Here is a 15,875-nt window from a genome sequence, read left to right on the forward strand (position 1 = left end):
TGGTGTCAAGAGACTCAAACCCCTCAATATATTATTGTTGATTTTTGGTACTCAGTGGAAACAAATGTGGCTCTCTAGACAAGATGGAGACAAAATCTCCAAAGAAAAGTGCCACGTGTGAGAATCAAAATCATGACCTTAAGAGTTTGAGATTGACGCGCCACCTATTGTGCTAACAAGGAAAGCTTCTGTTGCAAACGTGCAGAAGTTGCTTACTCAAAGAAATAAAGTTCTTTTTTTCCACATCATCGACTACACAGCACAACATTTCCCATATGGTCTAGCGGTTAGGATTCCTGGTTCTCACCCAGGCGGCCCGGGTTCGACTCCCGGTATGGGAATGCAATTTTTTCTGTGCTTGTTTCGACATTTAAAGGCCGACGCAATTGGTTGGCCATTGTGGCCTGTCATTTGACCTAAAATTTCCTTACTTATCCATAGAATATTGGAACTGAATGGTAAAGTTTCTAGGCTCTCCTGCCAAAGATAATGAGTAAACTACATACCGTCTAAGGAAAAAACTTACAATCTTCAGTATATTGTTAACTCCAGCTCAAATGAGGCAGGATTCAACTACTAAAATGAAAAACAGCTTTTTAGTGAAGGCAACACTCTTTTTTTTTTTTTTTTTTTTTTTTTTTTAAACCCTATATGTTTTCTGCAACTCTGTGGAATATCCCATATTAATTAGCAAGCAGTTTTCTTAGTTTACTGGTTTAATTCCCGATAGGGGAGTGCCACTTTTTTCTGCAATAGTTCCTGCATTCAAAGGTCGACACATACCTTGCAGACAAAGTTAGTTTAGATTAAAATTGCTCTTTGCAGCAAAAAATGCTGACCACAAGAGCTTTTAGCCATTCATTCCATTCTTTTGCACAAAAAGCCATTTGAGCTCATATCGGAAATCATTCTTACCTTCGACTTCCAAATACTTGGTGTCAAGAGACTCAAACCCCTCAATATATTATTGTTGATTTTTGGTACTCAGTGGAAACAAATGTGGCTCTCTAGACAAGATGGAGACAAAATCTCCAAAGAAAAGTGCCACGTGTGAGAATCACAATCATGACCTTAAGAGTTTGAGATTGACGCGCCACCTATTGTGCTAACAAGGAAAGCTTCTGTTGCAAACGTGCAGAAGTTGCTTACTCAAAGAAATAAAGTTCTTTTTTTCCACATCATCGACTACACAGCACAACATTTCCCATATGGTCTAGTGGTTAGGATTCCTGGTTCTCACCCAGGCGGCCCGGGTTCGACTCCCGGTATGGGAATGCAAATTTTTCTGTGCTTGTTTCGACATTCAAAGGCCGACGCAATTGTTTGGCCATTGTGGCCTGTCATTTGACCTAAAATTTCCTTACTTATCCATAGAATATTGGAACTGAATGGTAAAGTTTCTAGGCTCTCCTGCCAAAGATAATGAGTAAACTACATACCGTCTGAGGAAAAAAACTTACAATCTTCAGTATATTGAATTGACCTGTTAACTCCAGCTCAAATGAGGCAGGATTCAACTACTAAAATGAAAAACAGCTTTTTAGTGAAGGCAACACTCTTTTTTTTTTTTTTTTTTTTTTTTTTTAAAACCCTATATGTTTTCTGCAACTCTGTGGAATATCCCATATTAATTAGCAAGCAGTTTTCTTAGTTTACTGGTTCAATTCCTGATAGGGGAGTGCCACTTTTTTCTGCAATAGTTCCTGCATTCAAAGGTCGACACATACCTTGCAGACAAAGTTAGTTTAGATTAAAATTGCTCTTTGCAGCGAAAAATGCTGACAACAAGAGCTTTTAGCCATTCATTCCATTCTGTTGCACAAAAAGCCATTTGAGCTCATATCGGAAATCATTCTTACCTTCGACTTCCAAATACTTGGTGTCAAGAGACTCAAACCCCTCAATATATTATTGTTGATTTTTGGTACTCAGTGGAAACAAATGTGGCTCTCTAGACAAGATGGAGACAAAATCTCCAAAGAAAAGTGCCACGTGTGAGAATCACAATCATGACCTTAAGAGTTTGAGATTGACGCGCCACCTATTGTGCTAACAAGGAAAGCTTCTGTTGCAAACGTGCAGAAGTTGCTTACTCAAAGAAATAAAGTTCTTTTTTTCCACATCATCGACTACACAGCACAACATTTCCCATATGGTCTAGCGGTTAGGATTCCTGGTTCTCACCCAGGCGGCCCGGGTTCGACTCCCGGTATGGGAATGCAAATTTCTCTGTGCTTGTTTCGACATTCAAAGGCCGACGCAATTGGTTGGCCATTGTGGCCTGTCGTTTGACCTAAAATTTCTTTACTTATCCATAGAATATTGGAACTGAATGGTAAAGTTTCTAGGCTCTCCTGCCAAAGATAATGAGTAAACTACATACCGTCTGAGGAAAAAACTTACAATCTTCAGTATATTGAATTGACCTGTTAACAAGAAAAATAACCTTATGACAGAGTATCAACATGGGTTTATGAGGGATCGATCCTGTCAAACTAATTTGATCAGCTTCTATGAAGAGGTAAGTTCAAGTCTGGACCAGGGAAATGCAGTGGATGTTGTGTATATGGACTTTTCAAAAGCTTTTGATACGGTGCCACACAAAAGGTTGGTACATAAAATGAGAATAATGGGGATAGGGGAAAATATGTGTAACTGGGTTAAAAACTGGCTAAGTGATAGGAAACAAAGGGTGGTTATTAATGGTACGTACTCGGACTGGGTCTCAGTTCATAGTGGGGTACCACAGGGGTCAGTATTGGGCCCACTTCTTTTCAACATATTTATAAATGACCTTGTTGGGGGCATGCGGAGTAGAATTTCAATATTTGCAGATGATACTAAACTCTGCAGGGTAATCAATACAGAGGAGGATAATTTTATATTACAGGGAGATTTATGTAAATTGGAGGATTGGGCTGAGAAGTGGCAATTGAAGTTTAATGTAGATAAATGTAAGGTCATGCACTTGGGTAGAGGAAATAACATTTATGATTATGTACTTAATCGTAGAACACTGGGTAAAACAGACACAGAAAAAGACTTGGGTGTATTGGTGGATGGTAAACTTCACTTTAGTGGACAGTGTCAGGCAGCTGCTGCCAGGGCTAATAAAATAATGGGATGTATTAAAAGAGGTATAAGTGTTCATGAAAAAAATATAGTTCTACCTCTGTACAAGTCACTAGTGCGACCACACTTAGAATACTGTGTACAATTCTGGTCACCGATATATAAGAAGGACATAGCTGAACTGGAGAGGGTGCAGAGAAGAGCCACCAAGATTATTAGAGGAATGGGTGGGCTGCAATACCAAGACAGGTTATTAAACTTGGGGTTATTTAGTTTGGAAAAACGAAGGCTTAGGGGGGATCTAATCACAATGTATAAATATATGAGGGGACAGTACAGAGACCTTTCCAAAGATCTTTTTACACCAAGGCCTGCGACTGGAACACGGGGGCATCCACTACGTCTTGAGGAAAGAAGGTTTAATCATAATCACAGACGAGGATTCTTTACTGTACGAGCAGTGAGACTATGGAACTCTCTGCCACATGATGTTGTAATGAGTGATTCACTACTAACATTTAAGCAGAGCCTGGACGCCTTTCTTGAAAAATGTAATATTACCAGTTATGTATATTAGATTTTATGACAGGGTATTGATCCAGGGAACTAGTCTGATTGCCGGATGTGGAGTCAGGAAGGAAATTTTTTCCCCATTGGAACTTGTTTGCCACATTGGGGTTTTTTTTGCCTTCCTCTGGATCAACATGTTAGCCTACAGGTTGAACTAGATGGACTTAGAGTCTCCCTTCAACCTTAAAAACTATGATACTATGATGCTATAAACTCCAGCTCAAATGAGGCAGGATTCAACTACTAAAATGAAAAACAGCTTTTTCGTGAAGGCAACACTCTTTTTTTTTTTTTTTTTTTTTTTTTAAACCCTATATGTTTTCTGCAACTCTGTGGAATATCCCATATTAATTAGCAAGCAGTTTTCTTAGTTTACTGGTTCAATTCCCGATAGGGGAGTGCCACTTTTTTCTGCAATAGTTCCTGCATTCAAAGGTCGACACATACCTTGCAGACAAAGTTAGTTTAGATTAAAATTGCTCTTTGCAGCAAAAAATGCTGACCACAAGAGCTTTTAGCCATTCATTCCATTCTTTTGCACAAAAAGCCATTTGAGCTCATATCGGAAATCATTCTTACCTTCGACTTCCAAATACTTGGTGTCAAGAGACTCAAACCCCTCAATATATTATTGTTGATTTTTGGTACTCAGTGGAAACAAATGTGGCTCTCTAGACAAGATGGAGACAAAATCTCCAAAGAAAAGTGCCACGTGTGAGAATCACAATCATGACCTTAAGAGTTTGAGATTGACGCGCCACCTATTGTGCTAACAAGGAAAGCTTCTGTTGCAAACGTGCAGAAGTTGCTTACTCAAAGAAATAAAGTTCTTTTTTTCCACATCATCGACTACACAGCACAACATTTCCCATATGGTCTAGCGGTTAGGATTCCTGGTTCTCACCCAGGCGGCCCGGGTTCGACTCCCGGTATGGGAATGCAAATTTTTCTGTGCTTGTTTCGACATTCAAAGGCCGACGCAATTGGTTGGCCATTGTGGCCTGTCATTTGACCTAAAATTTCCTTACTTATCCATAGAATATTGGAACTGAATGGTAAAGTTTCTAGGCTCTCCTGCCAAAGATAATGAGTAAACTACATACCGTCTAAGGAAAAAACTTACAATCTTCAGTATATTGAATTGACCTGTTAACTCCAGCTCAAATGAGGCAGGATTCAACTACTAAAATGAAAAACAGCTTTTTAGTGAAGGCAACACTCTTTTTTTTTTTAAACCCTATATGTTTTCTGCAACTCTGTGGAATATCCCATATTAATTAGCAAGCAGTTTTCTTAGTTTACTGGTTCAATTCCTGATAGGGGAGTGCCACTTTTTTCTGCAATTGTTCCTGCATTCAAATTCGACACATACCTTGCAGACAAAGTTAGTTTAGATTAAAATTGCTCTTTGCAGCGAAAAATGCTGACAACAAGAGCTTTTAGCCATTCATTCCATTCTGTTGCACAAAAAGCCATTTGAGCTCATATCGGAAATCATTCTTACCTTCGACTTCCAAATACTTGGTGTCAAGAGACTCAAACCCCTCAATATATTATTGTTGATTTTTGGTACTCAGTGGAAACAAATGTGGCTCTCTAGACAAGATGGAGACAAAATCTCCAAAGAAAAGTGCCACGTGTGAGAATCACAATCATGACCTTAAGAGTTTGAGATTGACGCGCCACCTATTGTGCTAACAAGGAAAGCTTCTGTTGCAAACGTGCAGAAGTTGCTTACTCAAAGAAATAAAGTTCTTTTTTTCCACATCATCGACTACACAGCACAACATTTCCCATATGGTCTAGCGGTTAGGATTCCTGGTTCTCACCCAGGCGGCCCGGGTTCGACTCCTGGTATGGGAATGCAAATTTTTCTGTGCTTGTTTCGACATTCAAAGGCCGACGCAATTGGTTGGCCATTGTGGCCTGTCATTTGACCTAAAATTTCCTTACTTATCCATAGAATATTGGAACTGAATGGTAAAGTTTCTAGGCTCTCCTGCCAAAGATAATGAGTAAACTACATACCGTCTAAGGAAAAAACTTACAATCTTCAGTATATTGAATTGACCTGTTAACTCCAGCTCAAATGAGGCAGGATTCAACTACTAAAATGAAAAACAGCTTTTTCGTGAAGGCAACATTCTTTTTTTTTTTTTAAACCCTATATGTTTTCTGCAACTCTGTGGAATATCCCATATTAATTAGCAAGCAGTTTTCTTAGTTTACTGGTTCAATTCCCGATAGGGGAGTGCCACTTTTTTCTGCAATAGTTCCTGCATTCAAAGGTCGACACATACCTTGCAGACAAAGTTAGTTTAGATTAAAATTGCTCCTTGCAGCGAAAAATGCTGACAACAAGAGCTTTTAGCCATTCATTCCATTCTGTTGCACAAAAAGCCATTTGAGCTCATATCGGAAATCATTCTTACCTTCGACTTCCAAATACTTGGTGTCAAGAGACTCAAACCCCTCAATATATTATTGTTGATTTTTGGTACTCAGTGGAAACAAATGTGGCTCTCTAGACAAGATGGAGACAAAATCTCCAAAGAAAAGTGCCACGTGTGAGAATCACAATCATGACCTTAAGAGTTTGAGATTGACACGCCACCTATTGTGCTAACAAGGAAAGCTTCTGTTGCAAACGTGCAGAAGTTGCTTACTCAAAGAAATAAAGTTCTTTTTTTCCACATCATCGACTACACAGCACAACATTTCCCATATGGTCTAGCGGTTAGGATTCCTGGTTCTCACCCAGGCGGCCCGGGTTCGACTCCCGGTATGGGAATGCAAATTTCTCTGTGCTTGTTTTGACATTCAAAGGCCGACGCAATTGGTTGGCCATTGTGGCCTGTCGTTTGACCTAAAATTTCTTTACTTATCCATAGAATATTGGAACTGAATGGTAAAGTTTCTAGGCTCTCCTGCCAAAGATAATGAGTAAACTACATACCGTCTGAGGAAAAAACTTACAATCTTCAGTATATTGAATTGACCTGTTAACTCCAGCTCAAATGAGGCAGGATTCAACTACTAAAATGAAAAACAGCTTTTTCGTGAAGGCAACACTCTTTTTTTTTTTTTTTTTTTTTTAAACCCTATATGTTTTCTGCAACTCTATGGAATATCCCATATTAATTAGCAAGCAGTTTTCTTAGTTTACTGGTTCAATTCCTGATAGGGGAGTGCCACTTTTTTCTGCAATAGTTCCTGCATTCAAAGGTCGACACATACCTTGCAGACAAAGTTAGTTTAGATTAAAATTGCTCTTTGCAGCGAAAAATGCTGACAACAAGAGCTTTTAGCCATTCATTCCATTCTGTTGCACAAAAAGCCATTTGAGCTCATATCGGAAATCATTCTTACCTTCGACTTCCAAATACTTGGTGTCAAGAGACTCAAACCCCTCAATATATTATTGTTGATTTTTGGTACTCAGTGGAAACAAATGTGGCTCTCTAGACAAGATGGAGACAAAATCTCCAAAGAAAAGTGCCACGTGTGAGAATCAAAATCATGACCTTAAGAGTTTGAGATTGACGCGCCACCTATTGTGCTAACAAGGAAAGCTTCTGTTGCAAACGTGCAGAAGTTGCTTACTCAAAGAAATAAAGTTCTTTTTTTCCACATCATCGACTACACAGCACAACATTTCCCATATGGTCTAGCGGTTAGGATTCCTGGTTCTCACCCAGGCGGCCCGGGTTCGACTCCCGGTATGGGAATGCAATTTTTTCTGTGCTTGTTTCGACATTTAAAGGCCGACGCAATTGGTTGGCCATTGTGGCCTGTCATTTGACCTAAAATTTCCTTACTTATCCATAGAATATTGGAACTGAATGGTAAAGTTTCTAGGCTCTCCTGCCAAAGATAATGAGTAAACTACATACCGTCTAAGGAAAAAACTTACAATCTTCAGTATATTGTTAACTCCAGCTCAAATGAGGCAGGATTCAACTACTAAAATGAAAAACAGCTTTTTAGTGAAGGCAACACTCTTTTTTTTTTTTTTTTTTTTTTTTTTTTTTTAAACCCTATATGTTTTCTGCAACTCTGTGGAATATCCCATATTAATTAGCAAGCAGTTTTCTTAGTTTACTGGTTTAATTCCCGATAGGGGAGTGCCACTTTTTTCTGCAATAGTTCCTGCATTCAAAGGTCGACACATACCTTGCAGACAAAGTTAGTTTAGATTAAAATTGCTCTTTGCAGCAAAAAATGCTGACCACAAGAGCTTTTAGCCATTCATTCCATTCTTTTGCACAAAAAGCCATTTGAGCTCATATCGGAAATCATTCTTACCTTCGACTTCCAAATACTTGGTGTCAAGAGACTCAAACCCCTCAATATATTATTGTTGATTTTTGGTACTCAGTGGAAACAAATGTGGCTCTCTAGACAAGATGGAGACAAAATCTCCAAAGAAAAGTGCCACGTGTGAGAATCACAATCATGACCTTAAGAGTTTGAGATTGACGCGCCACCTATTGTGCTAACAAGGAAAGCTTCTGTTGCAAACGTGCAGAAGTTGCTTACTCAAAGAAATAAAGTTCTTTTTTTCCACATCATCGACTACACAGCACAACATTTCCCATATGGTCTAGTGGTTAGGATTCCTGGTTCTCACCCAGGCGGCCCGGGTTTGACTCCCGGTATGGGAATGCAAATTTTTCTGTGCTTGTTTCGACATTCAAAGGCCGACGCAATTGTTTGGCCATTGTGGCCTGTCATTTGACCTAAAATTTCCTTACTTATCCATAGAATATTGGAACTGAATGGTAAAGTTTCTAGGCTCTCCTGCCAAAGATAATGAGTAAACTACATACCGTCTGAGGAAAAAAACTTACAATCTTCAGTATATTGAATTGACCTGTTAACTCCAGCTCAAATGAGGCAGGATTCAACTACTAAAATGAAAAACAGCTTTTTAGTGAAGGCAACACTCTTTTTTTTTTTTTTTTTTTAAAACCCTATATGTTTTCTGCAACTCTGTGGAATATCCCATATTAATTAGCAAGCAGTTTTCTTAGTTTACTGGTTCAATTCCTGATAGGGGAGTGCCACTTTTTTCTGCAATAGTTCCTGCATTCAAAGGTCGACACATACCTTGCAGACAAAGTTAGTTTAGATTAAAATTGCTCTTTGCAGCGAAAAATGCTGACAACAAGAGCTTTTAGCCATTCATTCCATTCTGTTGCACAAAAAGCCATTTGAGCTCATATCGGAAATCATTCTTACCTTCGACTTCCAAATACTTGGTGTCAAGAGACTCAAACCCCTCAATATATTATTGTTGATTTTTGGTACTCAGTGGAAACAAATGTGGCTCTCTAGACAAGATGGAGACAAAATCTCCAAAGAAAAGTGCCACGTGTGAGAATCACAATCATGACCTTAAGAGTTTGAGATTGACGCGCCACCTATTGTGCTAACAAGGAAAGCTTCTGTTGCAAACGTGCAGAAGTTGCTTACTCAAAGAAATAAAGTTCTTTTTTTCCACATCATCGACTACACAGCACAACATTTCCCATATGGTCTAGCGGTTAGGATTCCTGGTTCTCACCCAGGCGGCCCGGGTTCGACTCCCGGTATGGGAATGCAAATTTCTCTGTGCTTGTTTCGACATTCAAAGGCCGACGCAATTGGTTGGCCATTGTGGCCTGTCGTTTGACCTAAAATTTCTTTACTTATCCATAGAATATTGGAACTGAATGGTAAAGTTTCTAGGCTCTCCTGCCAAAGATAATGAGTAAACTACATACCGTCTGAGGAAAAAACTTACAATCTTCAGTATATTGAATTGACCTGTTAACAAGAAAAATAACCTTATGACAGAGTATCAACATGGGTTTATGAGGGATCGATCCTGTCAAACTAATTTGATCAGCTTCTATGAAGAGGTAAGTTCAAGTCTGGACCAGGGAAATGCAGTGGATGTTGTGTATATGGACTTTTCAAAAGCTTTTGATACGGTGCCACACAAAAGGTTGGTACATAAAATGAGAATAATGGGGATAGGGGAAAATATGTGTAACTGGGTTAAAAACTGGCTAAGTGATAGGAAACAAAGGGTGGTTATTAATGGTACGTACTCGGACTGGGTCTCAGTTCATAGTGGGGTACCACAGGGGTCAGTATTGGGCCCACTTCTTTTCAACATATTTATAAATGACCTTGTTGGGGGCATGCGGAGTAGAATTTCAATATTTGCAGATGATACTAAACTCTGCAGGGTAATCAATACAGAGGAGGATAATTTTATATTACAGGGAGATTTATGTAAATTGGAGGATTGGGCTGAGAAGTGGCAATTGAAGTTTAATGTAGATAAATGTAAGGTCATGCACTTGGGTAGAGGAAATAACATTTATGATTATGTACTTAATCGTAGAACACTGGGTAAAACAGACACAGAAAAAGACTTGGGTGTATTGGTGGATGGTAAACTTCACTTTAGTGGACAGTGTCAGGCAGCTGCTGCCAGGGCTAATAAAATAATGGGATGTATTAAAAGAGGTATAAGTGTTCATGAAAAAAATATAGTTCTACCTCTGTACAAGTCACTAGTGCGACCACACTTAGAATACTGTGTACAATTCTGGTCACCGATATATAAGAAGGACATAGCTGAACTGGAGAGGGTGCAGAGAAGAGCCACCAAGATTATTAGAGGAATGGGTGGGCTGCAATACCAAGACAGGTTATTAAACTTGGGGTTATTTAGTTTGGAAAAACGAAGGCTTAGGGGGGATCTAATCACAATGTATAAATATATGAGGGGACAGTACAGAGACCTTTCCAAAGATCTTTTTACACCAAGGCCTGCGACTGGAACACGGGGGCATCCACTACGTCTTGAGGAAAGAAGGTTTAATCATAATCACAGACGAGGATTCTTTACTGTACGAGCAGTGAGACTATGGAACTCTCTGCCACATGATGTTGTAATGAGTGATTCACTACTAACATTTAAGCAGAGCCTGGACGCCTTTCTTGAAAAATGTAATATTACCAGTTATGTATATTAGATTTTATGACAGGGTATTGATCCAGGGAACTAGTCTGATTGCCGGATGTGGAGTCAGGAAGGAAATTTTTTCCCCATTGGAACTTGTTTGCCACATTGGGGATTTTTTGCCTTCCTCTGGATCAACATGTTAGCCTACAGGTTGAACTAGATGGACTTAGAGTCTCCCTTCAACCTTAAAAACTATGATACTATGATGCTATGAACTCCAGCTCAAATGAGGCAGGATTCAACTACTAAAATGAAAAACAGCTTTTTCGTGAAGGCAACACTCTTTTTTTTTTTTTTTTTTTTTTTTTAAACCCTATATGTTTTCTGCAACTCTGTGGAATATCCCATATTAATTAGCAAGCAGTTTTCTTAGTTTACTGGTTCAATTCCCGATAGGGGAGTGCCACTTTTTTCTGCAATAGTTCCTGCATTCAAAGGTCGACACATACCTTGCAGACAAAGTTAGTTTAGATTAAAATTGCTCTTTGCAGCAAAAAATGCTGACCACAAGAGCTTTTAGCCATTCATTCCATTCTTTTGCACAAAAAGCCATTTGAGCTCATATCGGAAATCATTCTTACCTTCGACTTCCAAATACTTGGTGTCAAGAGACTCAAACCCCTCAATATATTATTGTTGATTTTTGGTACTCAGTGGAAACAAATGTGGCTCTCTAGACAAGATGGAGACAAAATCTCCAAAGAAAAGTGCCACGTGTGAGAATCACAATCATGACCTTAAGAGTTTGAGATTGACGCGCCACCTATTGTGCTAACAAGGAAAGCTTCTGTTGCAAACGTGCAGAAGTTGCTTACTCAAAGAAATAAAGTTCTTTTTTTCCACATCATCGACTACACAGCACAACATTTCCCATATGGTCTAGCGGTTAGGATTCCTGGTTCTCACCCAGGCAGCCCGGGTTCGACTCCCGGTATGGGAATGCAAATTTTTCTGTGCTTGTTTCGACATTCAAAGGCCGACGCAATTGGTTGGCCATTGTGGCCTGTCATTTGACCTAAAATTTCCTTACTTATCCATAGAATATTGGAACTGAATGGTAAAGTTTCTAGGCTCTCCTGCCAAAGATAATGAGTAAACTACATACCGTCTAAGGAAAAAACTTACAATCTTCAGTATATTGAATTGACCTGTTAACTCCAGCTCAAATGAGGCAGGATTCAACTACTAAAATGAAAAACAGCTTTTTAGTGAAGGCAACACTCTTTTTTTTTTTAAACCCTATATGTTTTCTGCAACTCTGTGGAATATCCCATATTAATTAGCAAGCAGTTTTCTTAGTTTACTGGTTCAATTCCTGATAGGGGAGTGCCACTTTTTTCTGCAATTGTTCCTGCATTCAAATTCGACACATACCTTGCAGACAAAGTTAGTTTAGATTAAAATTGCTCTTTGCAGCGAAAAATGCTGACAACAAGAGCTTTTAGCCATTCATTCCATTCTGTTGCACAAAAAGCCATTTGAGCTCATATCGGAAATCATTCTTACCTTCGACTTCCAAATACTTGGTGTCAAGAGACTCAAACCCCTCAATATATTATTGTTGATTTTTGGTACTCAGTGGAAACAAATGTGGCTCTCTAGACAAGATGGAGACAAAATCTCCAAAGAAAAGTGCCACGTGTGAGAATCACAATCATGACCTTAAGAGTTTGAGATTGACGCGCCACCTATTGTGCTAACAAGGAAAGCTTCTGTTGCAAACGTGCAGAAGTTGCTTACTCAAAGAAATAAAGTTCTTTTTTTCCACATCATCGACTACACAGCACAACATTTCCCATATGGTCTAGCGGTTAGGATTCCTGGTTCTCACCCAGGCGGCCCGGGTTCGACTCCTGGTATGGGAATGCAAATTTTTCTGTGCTTGTTTCGACATTCAAAGGCCGACGCAATTGGTTGGCCATTGTGGCCTGTCATTTGACCTAAAATTTCCTTACTTATCCATAGAATATTGGAACTGAATGGTAAAGTTTCTAGGCTCTCCTGCCAAAGATAATGAGTAAACTACATACCGTCTAAGGAAAAAACTTACAATCTTCAGTATATTGAATTGACCTGTTAACTCCAGCTCAAATAAGGCAGGATTCAACTACTAAAATGAAAAACAGCTTTTTCGTGAAGGCAACACTCTTTTTTTTTTTTTTTTTTTTTTTTAAACCCTATATGTTTTCTGCAACTCTGTGGAATATCCCATATTAATTAGCAAGCAGTTTTCTTAGTTTACTGGTTCAATTCCCGATAGGGGAGTGCCACTTTTTTCTGCAATAGTTCCTGCATTCAAAGGTCGACACATACCTTGCAGACAAAGTTAGTTTAGATTAAAATTGCTCCTTGCAGCGAAAAATGCTGACAACAAGAGCTTTTAGCCATTCATTCCATTCTGTTGCACAAAAAGCCATTTGAGCTCATATCGGAAATCATTCTTACCTTCGACTTCCAAATACTTGGTGTCAAGAGACTCAAACCCCTCAATATATTATTGTTGATTTTTGGTACTCAGTGGAAACAAATGTGGCTCTCTAGACAAGATGGAGACAAAATCTCCAAAGAAAAGTGCCACGTGTGAGAATCACAATCATGACCTTAAGAGTTTGAGATTGACACGCCACCTATTGTGCTAACAAGGAAAGCTTCTGTTGCAAACGTGCAGAAGTTGCTTACTCAAAGAAATAAAGTTCTTTTTTTCCACATCATCGACTACACAGCACAACATTTCCCATATGGTCTAGCGGTTAGGATTCCTGGTTCTCACCCAGGCGTCCCGGGTTCGACTCCCGGTATGGGAATGCAAATTTCTCTGTGCTTGTTTTGACATTCAAAGGCCGACGCAATTGGTTGGCCATTGTGGCCTGTCGTTTGACCTAAAATTTCTTTACTTATCCATAGAATATTGGAACTGAATGGTAAAGTTTCTAGGCTCTCCTGCCAAAGATAATGAGTAAACTACATACCGTCTGAGGAAAAAACTTACAATCTTCAGTATATTGAATTGACCTGTTAACTCCAGCTCAAATGAGGCAGGATTCAACTACTAAAATGAAAAACAGCTTTTTCGTGAAGGCAACACTCTTTTTTTTTTTAAACCCTATATGTTTTCTGCAACTCTGTGGAATATCCCATATTAATTAGCAAGCAGTTTTCTTAGTTTACTGGTTCAATTCCTGATAGGGGAGTGCCACTTTTTTCTGCAATTGTTCCTGCATTCAAATTCGACACATACCTTGCAGACAAAGTTAGTTTAGATTAAAATTGCTCTTTGCAGCGAAAAATGCTGACAACAAGAGCTTTTAGCCATTCATTCCATTCTGTTGCACAAAAAGCCATTTGAGCTCATATCGGAAATCATTCTTACCTTCGACTTCCAAATACTTGGTGTCAAGAGACTCAAACCCCTCAATATATTATTGTTGATTTTTGGTACTCAGTGGAAACAAATGTGGCTCTCTAGACAAGATGGAGACAAAATCTCCAAAGAAAAGTGCCACGTGTGAGAATCACAATCATGACCTTAAGAGTATGAGATTGACGCGCCACCTATTGTGCTAACAAGGAAAGCTTCTGTTGCAAACGTGCAGAAGTTGCTTACTCAAAGAAATAAAGTTCTTTTTTTCCACATCATCGACTACACAGCACAACATTTCCCATATGGTCTAGCGGTTAGGATTCCTTGTTCTCACCCAGGCGGCCCGGGTTCGACTCCCGGTATGGGAATGCAAATTTTTCTGTGCTTGTTTCGACATTCAAAGGCCGACGCAATTGTTTGGCCATTGTGGCCTGTCATTTGACCTAAAATTTCCTTACTTATCCATAGAATATTGGAACTGAATGGTAAAGTTTCTAGGCTCTCCTGCCAAAGATAATGAGTAAACTACATACCGTCTGAGGAAAAAACTTACAATCTTCAGTATATTGAATTGACCTGTTAACTCCAGCTCAAATGAGGCAGGATTCAACTACTAAAATGAAAAACAGCTTTTTAGTGAAGGCAACACTCTTTTTTTTTTTTTTTTTTAAAACCCTATATGTTTTCTGCAACTCTGTGGAATATCCCATATTAATTAGCAAGCAGTTTTCTTAGTTTACTGGTTCAATTCCCGATAGGGGAGTGCCACTTTTTTCTGCAATAGTTCCTGCATTCAAAGGTCGACACATACCTTGCAGACAAAGTTAGTTTAGATTAAAATTGCTCCTTGCAGCGAAAAATGCTGACAACAAGAGCTTTTAGCCATTCATTCCATTCTGTTGCACAAAAAGCCATTTGAGCTCATATCGGAAATCATTCTTACCTTCGACTTCCAAATACTTGGTGTCAAGAGACTCAAACCCCTCAATATATTATTGTTGATTTTTGGTACTCAGTGGAAACAAATGTGGCTCTCTAGACAAGATGGAGACAAAATCTCCAAAGAAAAGTGCCACGTGTGAGAATCACAATCATGACCTTAAGAGTTTGAGATTGACACGCCACCTATTGTGCTAACAAGGAAAGCTTCTGTTGCAAACGTGCAGAAGTTGCTTACTCAAAGAAATAAAGTTCTTTTTTTCCACATCATCGACTACACAGCACAACATTTCCCATATGGTCTAGCGGTTAGGATTCCTGGTTCTCACCCAGGCGGCCCGGGTTCGACTCCCGGTATGGGAATGCAAATTTCTCTGTGCTTGTTTTGACATTCAAAGGCCGACGCAATTGGTTGGCCATTGTGGCCTGTCGTTTGACCTAAAATTTCTTTACTTATCCATAGAATATTGGAACTGAATGGTAAAGTTTCTAGGCTCTCCTGCCAAAGATAATGAGTAAACTACATACCGTCTGAGGAAAAAACTTACAATCTTCAGTATATTGAATTGACCTGTTAACTCCAGCTCAAATGAGGCAGGATTCAACTACTAAAATGAAAAACAGCTTTTTCGTGAAGGCAACACTCTTTTTTTTTTAAACCCTATATGTTTTCTGCAACTCTGTGGAATATCCCATATTAATTAGCAAGCAGTTTTCTTAGTTTACTGGTTCAATTCCTGATAGGGGAGTGCCACTTTTTTCTGCAATTGTTCCTGCATTCAAATTCGACACATACCTTGCAGACAAAGTTAGTTTAGATTAAAATTGCTCTTTGCAGCGAAAAATGCTGACAACAAGAGCTTTTAGCCATTCATTCCATTCTGTTGCACAAAAAGCCATTTGAGCTCATAT

General features: G+C 39.0%; 8 non-coding genes across 8 annotated transcripts; all 8 read left to right on the forward strand.

Annotated features, from left to right (window-relative positions):
* The first annotated feature begins 269 nt into the window (after positions 1 to 269).
* TRNAE-CUC (transfer RNA glutamic acid (anticodon CUC)) lies at positions 270 to 341 on the forward strand. Its single transcript has one exon. It is a non-coding gene; the product is annotated as a tRNA-Glu (tRNA).
* Positions 342 to 1,202: 861 nt separating this feature from the next.
* TRNAE-CUC (transfer RNA glutamic acid (anticodon CUC)) lies at positions 1,203 to 1,274 on the forward strand. Its single transcript has one exon. It is a non-coding gene; the product is annotated as a tRNA-Glu (tRNA).
* An 872-nt stretch (positions 1,275 to 2,146) lies between these two features.
* On the forward strand, positions 2,147 to 2,218 carry TRNAE-CUC (transfer RNA glutamic acid (anticodon CUC)). Its single transcript has one exon. It is a non-coding gene; the product is annotated as a tRNA-Glu (tRNA).
* Positions 2,219 to 4,508: 2,290 nt separating this feature from the next.
* On the forward strand, positions 4,509 to 4,580 carry TRNAE-CUC (transfer RNA glutamic acid (anticodon CUC)). The gene has a single exon. It is a non-coding gene; the product is annotated as a tRNA-Glu (tRNA).
* Positions 4,581 to 6,361: 1,781 nt separating this feature from the next.
* TRNAE-CUC (transfer RNA glutamic acid (anticodon CUC)) lies at positions 6,362 to 6,433 on the forward strand. Its single transcript has one exon. It is a non-coding gene; the product is annotated as a tRNA-Glu (tRNA).
* An 865-nt stretch (positions 6,434 to 7,298) lies between these two features.
* On the forward strand, positions 7,299 to 7,370 carry TRNAE-CUC (transfer RNA glutamic acid (anticodon CUC)). Its single transcript has one exon. It is a non-coding gene; the product is annotated as a tRNA-Glu (tRNA).
* A 1,800-nt stretch (positions 7,371 to 9,170) lies between these two features.
* On the forward strand, positions 9,171 to 9,242 carry TRNAE-CUC (transfer RNA glutamic acid (anticodon CUC)). Its single transcript has one exon. It is a non-coding gene; the product is annotated as a tRNA-Glu (tRNA).
* Positions 9,243 to 15,254: 6,012 nt separating this feature from the next.
* TRNAE-CUC (transfer RNA glutamic acid (anticodon CUC)) lies at positions 15,255 to 15,326 on the forward strand. The gene has a single exon. It is a non-coding gene; the product is annotated as a tRNA-Glu (tRNA).
* The last annotated feature ends 549 nt before the right edge of the window (positions 15,327 to 15,875 follow it).

The sequence above is a fragment of the Anomaloglossus baeobatrachus genome, chromosome 4 (genome assembly GCF_048569485.1).
Source record: "Anomaloglossus baeobatrachus isolate aAnoBae1 chromosome 4, aAnoBae1.hap1, whole genome shotgun sequence".
Classification (NCBI taxonomy): domain Eukaryota; kingdom Metazoa; phylum Chordata; class Amphibia; order Anura; family Aromobatidae; genus Anomaloglossus; species Anomaloglossus baeobatrachus.